The 11,676-nt window shown below is 47.8% G+C and overlaps 1 pseudogene; it reads left to right on the forward strand.

Annotated features, from left to right (window-relative positions):
* LOC119271797 overlaps nt 1-11,362 on the forward strand; it is a 35,238-nt pseudogene extending 23,876 nt beyond the window's left edge.
* Nucleotides 11,363-11,676: the final 314 nt, after the last annotated feature.

Genomic DNA, 11,676 nt, shown 5'->3' on the forward strand with positions numbered 1-11,676 from the left:
AGGGTCGCGAAATCAGCAAAGTCATGCACTAGAAGTGCGAGCTTGATGTCAGCTTGAAGGCCATCACGGAACTTCTCCTGTCTGCGTGCATCAGTTGCAATGTCTTCTTCAGCATAGCGGGACAAGTCAAGAAACTCCCACTGATAAGCTTCAACAGTCTTGTTGCCTTGGGTGAGGTTGCGAAACTCGCGCTTCTTACGGTCCATGACTCCCTGAGGAATGAAGCAAGCACGAAAGGCAGCTTGGAATTCTGGCCAGGTGATGATTGTTCCAACTGGCAGAGTACGCCTGTGGCTGTCCCACCATTGAGCCGCGGGTCCCTTCAGGAAGAAGGAAGCAAAGGTGACATAGCTGGCAGGGGCTACAACAACAGACTCAATCTCATAGGTGATGTCACAGAGCCAGTCATCAGCATCCAGAGGCTGAGTTGAGTTGCGGTACACAGTTGGGTTCAGGCGCATGAAATCCTGCAGAGTTACTGGGGCTGGCTGCTGGTTCATATTGGGGCGAGGAAACTGAGCCATCATATTCTCCATGAACTGGCGATTCATCTCAAGTTGTTGGATCATGCCAGCCATGTACTAAGGCGGTGGTGCGAAGTTGCCACTACGACCACGACCACCTGGTCTAACCATCCTGCTAATATATAATAGGGGGTAGTTCAGCATTGAGAAATTTGCAAAGACATGAATCATTCATGATGAAACATGCACAATGAAAGCAGCACGATAGATACTACATAGTAGTCGGCATATCTTACAAAAGAGATCATGCATAGAGTTCGGTACACAGAGATCAGTACATAGACTAATACATCATAGGCGGCACGCAGGCTTGCGGCGAATGCATCTAACACTAACAAGCAAGCCTACATCAGTCCCAGGAGGAACTGTGGAGGTAGGTGTAGCCTGAAAGCTGGTAGTGTGGCATCGGGAACTCCACGTCGGCAACCTGGGGTCCGCGGGTACTCTGGTGTAGAACCCGACGCTCAAGTGGCAGAAGAGGACCAAGTGCGGGAGAGTAACCTCCCACCTCTGGCCAACCGACACCATGGGTCATCACGGTCCTGGCTGGGTAGATCGCAGAACGCGACAGCTCTCCAGATCCGACAAAGGGGTGCAACATCGTCAGAGCACGGTAAAGGTGCTGACAAGTGGTGTACAACTCGTGGCGAAGAGCTCGGTTAGCTCGATCCAGCCCATCAGCATGCGGAACCAGGTTCTGATGGTAGAAGGGCTCTCGGGTGACAGTGGAGTAGGCAGCAGTGTAGTAACCCTCCGCACCAACATCGGATGCGATGGCAATATGCCTGAAGGGGGAGGTGTCCAACTCCTGATACTCTCCACGAAGACGTGTCAGAGCAGCATAAGCAGAATCATGGACCGTCATGTCGATAGTCACTCCAACACCATGAGCAGTGTGCAACACGGTAGCGGAGTCATACTCCCGAGAGTAGAGGTGGACGATGGCACGGTACTGCTCCTGATTGAAGTCCTAATACTCCTCATAGACGGTGTACTCAGGGTGCCAGCGATAACCCAGATAGGTCATCATCTCAACCAACACAACAGGTGATCGTGAGGCACCAATGGCCATCGTGTGGCGCACGACCTGTCTCGTGGGTTCCATCTAAAAACAAAGATGTTTCAAAGGAGTTAACTGACAGTGTGGATAATTCAATATACTACTATAATGAATAGCTAGGGCTTATCCAACTTTGGGGTGAACGTGGTCACGGGATCCTAATGTTAAAGTTAGTAAATTTTTTTAACCCGAGTAGAGAGAGTTCAGAGTCCCAGAGTAAGGATCGAGGAGTAAAAGATCATAATACCACCCAGACAGCGACGTGGGCCTGTAAGGCACACATCCATGTTAGTAATTTTTTTGTAATGTCTAGACTCAACTTCGGCCAAGGAGTGTGGAAGGGGGATTCCTACAGGCAGTCGGCTCTGGTACCAACTTGTGATGCCCCCGATTCAATCGTATACTAATCATACACGCAAACGTGTACGATCAAGATCAGGGACTCACGGGAAGATATCACAACACAACTCTACAAATAAAATAAGTCATACAAGCATCATATTACAAGCCAGGGGCCTCGAGGGCTCAAATACAAGAGCTCGATCATAGACGAGTCAGCAGAAGCAACAATATCTGAGTACAGACATAAGTTAAACAAGTTTGCCTTAAGAAGGCTAGCACAAACTGGGATACAGATCAAAAGAGGCGCATGCCTCCTGCCTGGGATCCTCCTAAACTACTCCTGGTCGCCGTCAGCGGGCTGCACATAGTAGTAGGCACCTCCCGAGTAGTAGTAGTCGTCATCGGCAGTGGCGTCTGGCTCCTGGGCTCCATCGTCTGCTCGCAGCAATCGAGTATAGAAAAGGGGGAAAAGGGGGAGCAAAGCAACCGTGAGTACTCATCCAAAGTACTCGCAAGCAAGGAGCTACACTACATATGTATGCATTGGTATCAAATGGAATAAGGGTATCATATGTGGACTGAACTGCAGAATGCCGGAATAAGAGGGGGATAGCTAGTCCTATCGAAGACTACGCTTCTGGCCACCTCCATCTTGCAGCAGGAGACGAGAGCAGATGGTAAGTTCACCAAGTAGCATCGCATAGCATAATCCTAACCGATGATCCTCCCCTCGTCGGCCTGTGAGAGAGCGATCACCGGTTGTAACTGGCACTTGGAAGGGTGTGTTTTATTAAGTATCCGGTTCTAGTTGTCATAAGGTCAAGGTACAACTCCAAGTCGTCCTGTTACCGAAGATCACAGCTATTCGAATAGATTAACTTCCCTGCAGGGGTGCACCACATAACCCAACACGCTTGATCCCATTTGGCCGGACACACTTTTCGGGGTCATGCCCGGCCGCGGAAGATCAACACATCGCAGCCCCACCTAGACCAACAGAGAGGTCAGCACGCCGGTCTAAACCTAAGCGCCCAGGGGTCTAGGCCCATCTCCCTTAGCACACCTGCACGTTGCGTGGGCGGCCGGAAGCAGACCTAGCCTAGCAGGTATTCCAGCGCGCGCCGACTTCGGCTGATACCACGACGTCGAGTGCCCATAACTGTCCCCGCGTAGATGGTTAGTGCGTATAGGCTAGTAGCCAGACTCAGATCAAATACCAAGATCTCGTTAAACGTGTTATTTTGAAATAACCGCGAACGCTGACCAGGGCCAGGCCCACCTCTCTCCTAGGTGGTCTCAACCTACCCTGTCGCTTCGCCACAAAGATCCACTCAGAGGGCCGTCGGGACAAACGTTCTTTCGGACCCAATCCGTGAATCACTCGCTTGTACTCCTACGAGCCGACCCGTCTTTAGTCACCACAAATATCATATATAAAGTATATAGTATATACCCGTGATCACCTCCCGAGTGATCACAGCCCGATAGTATAGCATGGCAGACGGACAGGAATGAAGGGCCACTGATGATAAACTAGCATCCAATACTAAGCATTAGGATTACAGGTAAAGGTAACAACAGTTGTTGCAACAATGACAGGCTATGCATCAGGATAGGAGTAACGGATAGCAGTAACATGCTACACTACTCTAATGCAAGCAGTATAGAGAGTAGAGTAGGCGATATCTGGTGATCAAGGGGGGCGGGGGGCTTGCCTGGTTGCTCTGGCAAGAGAGAGGGGTCGTCAACACCGTAGTCGTACTGGGTAGCAGCGACGTCGGTCTCGATGTATAGCGAGAGAAGAGGGGGAAGAAACAATAAATATAATGCAAACAAATTCATGACGATGCATGACATGACAAAGCATGATGCTAGGTGTGCCCTAACGCGGTACGAGGTGGTACCGATCAAGGGGGAAAACATCCGGGAAAGTATTCCCAGTGTTTCGCGTTTTCGGACAGATGAACCGGAGGGGGAAAGTTGCATGTTCGGTATGCTAGGGATGTGTGACGGACGAACGGGTTGCGTATCCGGGTTCGTCTCGTCGTTCTGAGTTACTTTCATGTAGAAAGTATTTTCATCCGAGTTACGGATTAAAAGATATGATTTTCTAAAGATTTAAATCATTTTCTGATTTTAATTAGTTATTTAATTCTAACATTATCCAAAACAGTGAATGATGACACAGGCATGACATCAGAGTGATGTCAGCAGGTCAACTGGTCGGGTGACCAGTCAAACCAGATAGGTGGGTCCAGTGGGACCCACATGTCATTGTCAGTGGGCAATAATAGGGGGTTTAGACTAACTAAATAGGTTAATTAGTGGGTGGGTCCCAACAGCCAGTGTCTAATTAGGTTTTCGTTAATTAACTTAATTAATTAGCAGTTTATAAATTTGTTTTTATTTGTTTTATGGCATGGGGCCCGCATGTCAGTGCCAGTAGCTGCCACGTCAGCGAAGTTGACTTCGGTCAACATGGCCAGTTGGGGCCCCCAGGTCCATAGGCAGCGACCCAGGGGGTGGGGCCTGCCTAGCCACGTCGGCGGACGGCGCCGGCGAGGCAAAACGCGGGGACGCGGCTCGGGCGAGCGTCGGGTTTCGTCTACAGGGCACCAAAACGAGCGCGGCCGGGCGCTTTAGAACGGCGAGACGACGACACGTCAGTTGGTGGTGGTTACGCGGGCAGTGGTGGCCGGAATCGAGCGCGGCGAGCTCATTGGCATGAGGTGGTTCGGGCGTGAGACGAAGACGGCGACGCAGCGCGCTTCGGGGCTAACAGGAAGGCTAGGGGGGAGCTGCGTGATGCGCTGAGCACAAAGGGATCGGCCCCGTGACCATTTGGTCACCGTAAGGGCGCCGGCGACGCGCGCAGGCGGCGGCACAGTCGGGTGAGTGGCGAACGGCGAGAGTAGGGTGCAGACGGGAGAATTAAAGGGGGTGGGAGGTCCTACGCGTTGCGGGGAACACGTTGCGCACGGGCTCATGACCACTTGGTCGCCGGAGCCACGCCGACGACGAGCTCGGGCGGAGCCGCGTTCGGGCACGATGTGGGGAAGGATCTACAGTGGCGGAAATGCTCGGGAAAGAGAGGGGAGGAAGCGGGGGCCCACCGAGCGGCACACATGGTGGCCCTTGGGGGTTTAGTAGCTGCAGGGGCGTCGCCGGAGTTGGTGAAGAGCGGCGACACGTCTCCTCGGAGCAGAGGAGGAAGACGGCGGCATCGAGGCGTTGCGGTGGCTCCGGTCTCCAACGGGTTGCTCCAGTCGAAGCAGCGGACGACGGCGGCCCTTGGAGACACCGTGGGGCGGCGAGGTGGGCTCGGTGGCCGTGGCTAGGCTGGAGCCATGGCGTCGGTGGCGCTCGGATGCGGAGGGGAACGAGGGGGAGAGGCGCGGTGGATCTGAGGGGGAAGGCGCAGGAACCAAGGCGAGAGTGGGGGCGCGTGAGAGGCGGGATCGAGGAGACGGGGGCGTGGCGGCCTTATCCTCGCCCCGTCACTGGCGAGGGAGGTTCGGCGGGGACGCGCCCTATTCCGACCCGGGTCGGGGGAATAGGGGAAGGGGACGCGGCAGAGGGAGGCGGGCCGGGTGTGGCCAGCTGGGCCAGGTGGGCCGGCCGGTGTGAGCTGGGCCGCTTGGTCCAGGGGGGCTTCCCCCCTTTTTTTGTTTTTGTAATTTCTTTCTTTTATTTATTTTCCTTTTCTATTTTATTTAGTTTAGGGCATTTAGGGATTTTGTAAAATTGTGTCCTCTACACCATAATTACGAGTGCAATATTTGGCACCCACCGAACATTTTTGTTTTGGCTTTTGAAAACGTTGGGCGTTCGTCACTAATTCATTTTTGAATTTGCAATGTTTTTGGAACTACCACCTGATTAGCAACAGTAACATAGATGACATGGCATCATCATGAGAGTTTTACTATAGCCTAATTATCCGGGGGTTACATCCTCACAAGAAGCCCGAGAAGCTGGACTTGATACATTCCGATGTTTGCAAAATGTCGGTAAGATCTCTTGGTGGTGCTAAGTACTTTGTGACTTTTATTGATGACTTTTCCAGGAAAGTTTGGGCCTTCACTTTGAGGACCAAAGATCAAGTACTAGGTGTATTCAAGCAATTCCAAGCCTCGGTTGAGAGAGAAACTGAGAAGAAGATCAAGTGCATTCGCATTGATAATGGAGGAGAGTATATTGGGCCATTTAATGCATATTGCAAGCAGCAAGGTATTAGGCATCAATTTAGTCCCTCGAAGACACCACAACTGAATGGTCTTGCTGAGAGGATGAACAGGACAATTGTGGAGAGAGTTAGATGCTTGTTGTCAAGTGCAAAGCTACGCAAACAGTTTTGGGGTGAGGCTTTGATGACTGCAGTTTATCTTATTAATCTCTCACAAAGTTATCCTTTGCAGGGAGATGTTCCTAACAGGGTATGGTGTGACAAGGACATCTCATATGACCACCTGAAGATTTTTGGGTGCAAGGCCTTTGTTTATATTCCTCAAGATGAATGGTCAAAGCTTGATTCGAAGACACGACAATGTATCTTTCTTGGCTATGGTGGTGATGAGTTTGGCTACAAGCTTTTTGACCCTATAGCAAGGAAAGTTGTGAGAAGCCATGATGTTGTGTTTGTTGAAGACCAAACAATTGAGGATATTGTGAAGACAAAGGGGCAGGTTCCTCCTCAGCAGCAGCAAGACATGATTGATTCTGACCCAGTTCCTGCAGCTCCAGCTCCCGTGCAAGTTGAAGCAGATGCAGAAGATGTACAAGATGATGTACATGGTGGTGCAGGTGAAGAAGATGCTCCCCAGCAGTAGCAGCAAGAGTATGATGCTGAAGTTGATGATCCGGATCAGCGGGAAGCACCAGCACCAGAAAGTCCACCAACTGCTCCACTCAGAAGATCCAACAGGGGTCGAATTCCTTGTAGCAGGTAACCCTCAGATCAATACGTGGGGTTATTATCTGATGGTTCAGAACCTGAATGCTTTGCAGATGCAATGGAAGATGAGCACAAGAAGGAGTGGAAAAATGCTATGCAAGAAGAGATGGATTCCTTGCATAAGAATCATACTTATGAGTTGGTGAAGTTGCCCAAGGGCATGAAAATTTTGAAGAACAAGTGGGTCTACAGAATCAAGTAAGAAGAGCACACATCACATCCAAGGTACAAGGCCAGGCTAGTTGTAAAAGGATTCGGCCAAAGAAAAGGCATTGACTATGATGAGATCTTTTTTCCGGTTGTGAAGATGACATCCATAAGAGTAATCCTTGGCATGGCAGCAAGTCTCAACTTGGAGGTTGAGCAAATGGATGTGAAGACTGCATTCCTTCATGGTGAGTTGGAGCAAGAAATATACATGGAGCAACCTAAGGGGTTTCTTGTGAAAGGCAAAGAAGACTATGTGTGCAAGCTGAAGAAAAGTCTCTATGGCCTGAAACAAGCACCAAGTCAATGGTACATGAAGTTTGAAACTTTCATGGGGGAGCAAGGCTACAAGAAGTGTAGCTCAGACCATTGTGTGTTTATTCAGAGGTTCTCAGGTGATGATTTCATCATATTATTGCTCTATGTTGATGATATCCTGATTGTTGGCAAGAATGTCTCTAGGATTGCTAAGTTGAAAAGGAGTTGAGCAAATGTCTTGCTATGAAAGACTTAGGTCCAGCAAAAAACATTCTCGGGATGAGAATTGAGCGAGACAGAAATTGCAACAAGTTGTACTTGTCTCAAGAGAAGTATATTGAGAAGGTACTTCAGAAGTTCAGGATGGAAAATGCTAAAGTTGTGAGTTGTCCACTAGCAGACCATTTCAAGTTGAGCAGAAAGCAATGTCATACCACTGATGAGAAGAAAAAGGAAATGCATCATGTTCCTTATGCTTCAGCGGTTGGGAGTTTGATGTATGCTATGGTATGTACAAGGCCTGACATTGCTCATGCGGTTAGTACTTTGAGCAGATTTATGTCCAATCCAGTAAGACCTCATTGGGAAGCCGTGAAGTGGATTTTGATATATCTCCGGGGCAGCACAAATCTGAAACTTTGCTGGCGGTGGTGAAGCCAAGCTGGTTGCCTTTTCAGATTCTGACATGGCTGGAGATGTTGACAGAAGGAAGTCTACTTCAGTTACTTGGTTACCTATGCAGGGGGAGCGGTGTCATGGCAAAGCAGGCTGCAAAAATGTGTGGCACTGAATACAACTCAAGCTGAATTCATTGCAGTAACAGAGGTGAGCAAAGAGCTATTGTGGCTGAAACGGTTGGTTTGTGAGCTTGGTTTTAAGCAAGACAAATATGTGTTGCTTTGTGACAACCAAAGTGCTATCCACTTAAGTAAGAATGCAAGCTTTCATTCAAGGTCTACGCATATAGAGGTCCATTATCATTGGATTCGAGATGTGTTGTATTTCAAGAAAATGCAACTTGAGAAGGTTCACACTGATGACAATGGGGCTGATATGTTGACTAAAGTGGTGACAAAGAAGAAACTTGAAGTATGCCGCCGGCTCGCTGGCATGGCTGCCGGAAGGCCGTGATACCCTCCATGATGTCGAGAGGGGGAGTTTGTTGGGCTAAGTCCCTCCACATGGAGGTGTGTTGGCAGCCCAACATCAGCCCACATAAGTCCAACACATGTTAGTCGTTGATCCTCGTTGCATCCAACGGTTGAGAGTGCTTCCAAGGGAAGTGAAGTAAGGAGAAAACCCTGGCCACCCCACCCCTTGCTGGTGGTGGCTGCCATTCGTGAGAGTGCGAGAGAGTACACACAAGAGAAACCACAACCTGAGAGAGAGGAAGAAGAAGAAGCAGAGGTTCTGTCCATATTTACTGCATCTGACTAGACAATGTTCAAGCTGGTGATTGGAGGCTCAAACGTTCTTGGATCGACCACAAACTTGGTGAGCTCGTTCCTTACTTTGAGTACCTCGATCTGGTTAGCTGGTTTGAGGATTGGGTTAGTGGAGCATCACATTTGAGAGTGGTTTTGTCAGCTCTTACTGCTGCAGTTTCAGATCAGAGTAGGTTTGGAGACGAACAGTTTGGGTAGGCAAATGATGTCCGATTATGCTGAAATTTGGTGGGGATGTCAAGAACTCATGTGTCTACTTGTCTGCCAAATTTGGTGCTGTTTGGTTCAGCAGTTTAAGAGCAGTTCGCAAAATACTGAAGGGTACAGAAGCTGTGTAAACTCTGCTTTGCTGAAATCTTGCTTCTTGTGGTTGTTGTTGCTGTTGCCGGTTGGCAACGTGGAGAGTGTGTTGTAAATCTCTGGAGGTTCTAGAGCAGACTTTGTACTTATCATTCTCATAGTGAAGTTGCGTGGACCGGTCGGTCCACAGCCGTGGTTTTTTACCCCTCAAGTTGAGGAGGTTTTTCCACGTTAAATCCCGTGTCACATGTGCATGTTGTTTGTCTTATTCCGCTGCTTACTTGTTGGTTGAAGCTGTCCTCAAAGTTCATCACAAGTGAAGGGGGCTGTGTAGTGTGCATATTTACCGTGTCGGTGAATTTGTGCAGCGCATTGTTGCTTTCCAGCCCCAACATTTGGATAGCTTGAAAGATGATGGCTTTTGGCCTATGTTCAAGTCATGTGCATTTGGTGATGAGTAATATGAAGGACATCCAGGTTTACAGGTTATTGGACAGCGGATAGCCAACAAGTTGAAGGGTTAGCCCTTAGCTGCAAAAAGTGTTGGTGCACTGTTGAAAAGAAACCTTGATGGTGGGCACTGGATGTCAGTTTTGCTAAGTGATGAATGGAAACTGCAGCAAGGGCCGGATGATATCATCCCTGCATTGAAACTTAGTTTCACACACTTGCCTTTCCATCTCCAAAGGTGTTTTTCTTATTGTGCACTATTTCCTAAAGGTCACATGTTTGATGGGATGGAATTGGTTCGCATTTGGATATCACAAGGTTTTGTTCCTTCTGGAAGTAAGAGAATGGAGGAGACTGGTTATCATTACTTGAATGATTTAGTGGACCGAGGTTTTTTTCAAAGAAGCACATACTATTGTATGCATGATCTGATTCATGACCTGGCCCATATAGTTTCTTTAGACGAATGTCATATGTTGGAAAATTTTGATTCAAGAAGTGGAACATGTCACCCAACTATTCGACACCTATCTATCAATACAAGATCTGCTTATAAGTGGAACACAAGTGCCCGGCATTATTCTCCCAATGATAACTTTCAGAGAAAGCTGGCTTACATTGGTGGAAAAGTGCAGACCAAAACGTTGAGCACATTAATGTTATTTGGAAAGTATGATGAAGGGTTTTTTGAAACTTTTTGCAAGGTATTCAAAGAGGTGCAGCATCTTCGCGTTTTGAGGTTATCCGTACTAACTTCCAGCATAGACACTCTTCTTAGTGACTTTGGCAAATTGATCCATCTTCGCTATCTTGAACTAATATCAAGTGGACTAGGTGGACCCTTGCCAGAGGTTATATGTCGACTTTATCATATCCAGGTTCTTGATGTAGAGTATTGCGTGGATCTTTCTACTTTACCACATGGCATGAACAATCTTTTGAACTTGAGGCATTTTGTTGCTCGAGGCGAATTGCATGCAAAGATTGCTGGAGTTAGAAGGCTAAAGTTCCTCCCAGAATTGAAGGAATTCCGAGTGGGAGAGACTGAAGACTTTCAGATTGAACAGTTGAATGGGTTAAAAGAATTGGTAGGATCTCTTGCAATTTACAATCTGGAGAATTTGGGTAGTAGAGAGGAGTCTAAGAATGCTGGATTAAGGGACAAGATATACATCCATGATATGTTGCTTTCATGGTGTAAGAATCGGTTTGGTGTGAGTTCTATTACTGAGGCACAGGTGCTTGAGGGTCTTCATCCAAGTTTTGGGCTCAAGCGCCTTCATATAACTAGTTATGGAGGTATTTGTTCCCCGACATGGTTGAGCTCCAATTTTCCACTCACCAGCTTAGAGTCCATCTATCTGGAGAATTGCACAAAATGGGAGATACTTCCGCCACTTGGGCAATTTCCACTCCTTAAAACACTACATTTGATACAGTTGTCTGCTTCAACAGAAGTACCAGTTATGTACTGTGACGATTGGACTGAGTCTGAAAAGCATGTCATTTTTCCATGTCTAGAAGAACTTACAATAAGAGATTGCCCTAAACTAAGGTTATTTGCATTACCTCAATGTTCTTCCAGTGACAAAGGCTTTCACTCATTTTGTTGTCCCCGTCGTGTTAACATTTACAACTGTCCTCAGCTGGTTGACTAACCCTAGTTTGGTGAGATGAAATCTCTATCCATAATGTCTATTGAGGGAGTAGGATCATTTCCTGACATCAGATTATTTGTGCGAGCATTACATATCAAAGGGAGTGCTAGAGTGAGAACCTTGGATGAGATATTAACATCAATTTTGACTTACTGCAGGCTTAGTGGGCTTGTGAAATTAACAATTGCAAGCTTCCTAGATCTAGCATATTTGCCCTGGGAAAATTTCAGCCGACTTCTCTGCTTAGAGATGCTGGTAATTATGGATTGCCCAAAGTTTTTCTTGCCTGCTTATTCGTATGATCAAGGAGTCCCATCTTTGCTCAAGAAGCTTGTAATCCAAGAATGTGGTATAACTGGGAAGCAGTTATCTGACTTGCTGTTGCAATTGCCCTTCCTTTATTTCTTGACTATTGGAAGCTGTCCAAAAATAGCATCCTTGGCAGTTGGTGATCTGATTACTGGGAATTTCAGCTCCT

This window comes from Triticum dicoccoides, chromosome 3A, assembly GCF_002162155.2.
Source record: "Triticum dicoccoides isolate Atlit2015 ecotype Zavitan chromosome 3A, WEW_v2.0, whole genome shotgun sequence".
In the NCBI taxonomy this organism is placed as follows: domain Eukaryota; kingdom Viridiplantae; phylum Streptophyta; class Magnoliopsida; order Poales; family Poaceae; genus Triticum; species Triticum dicoccoides.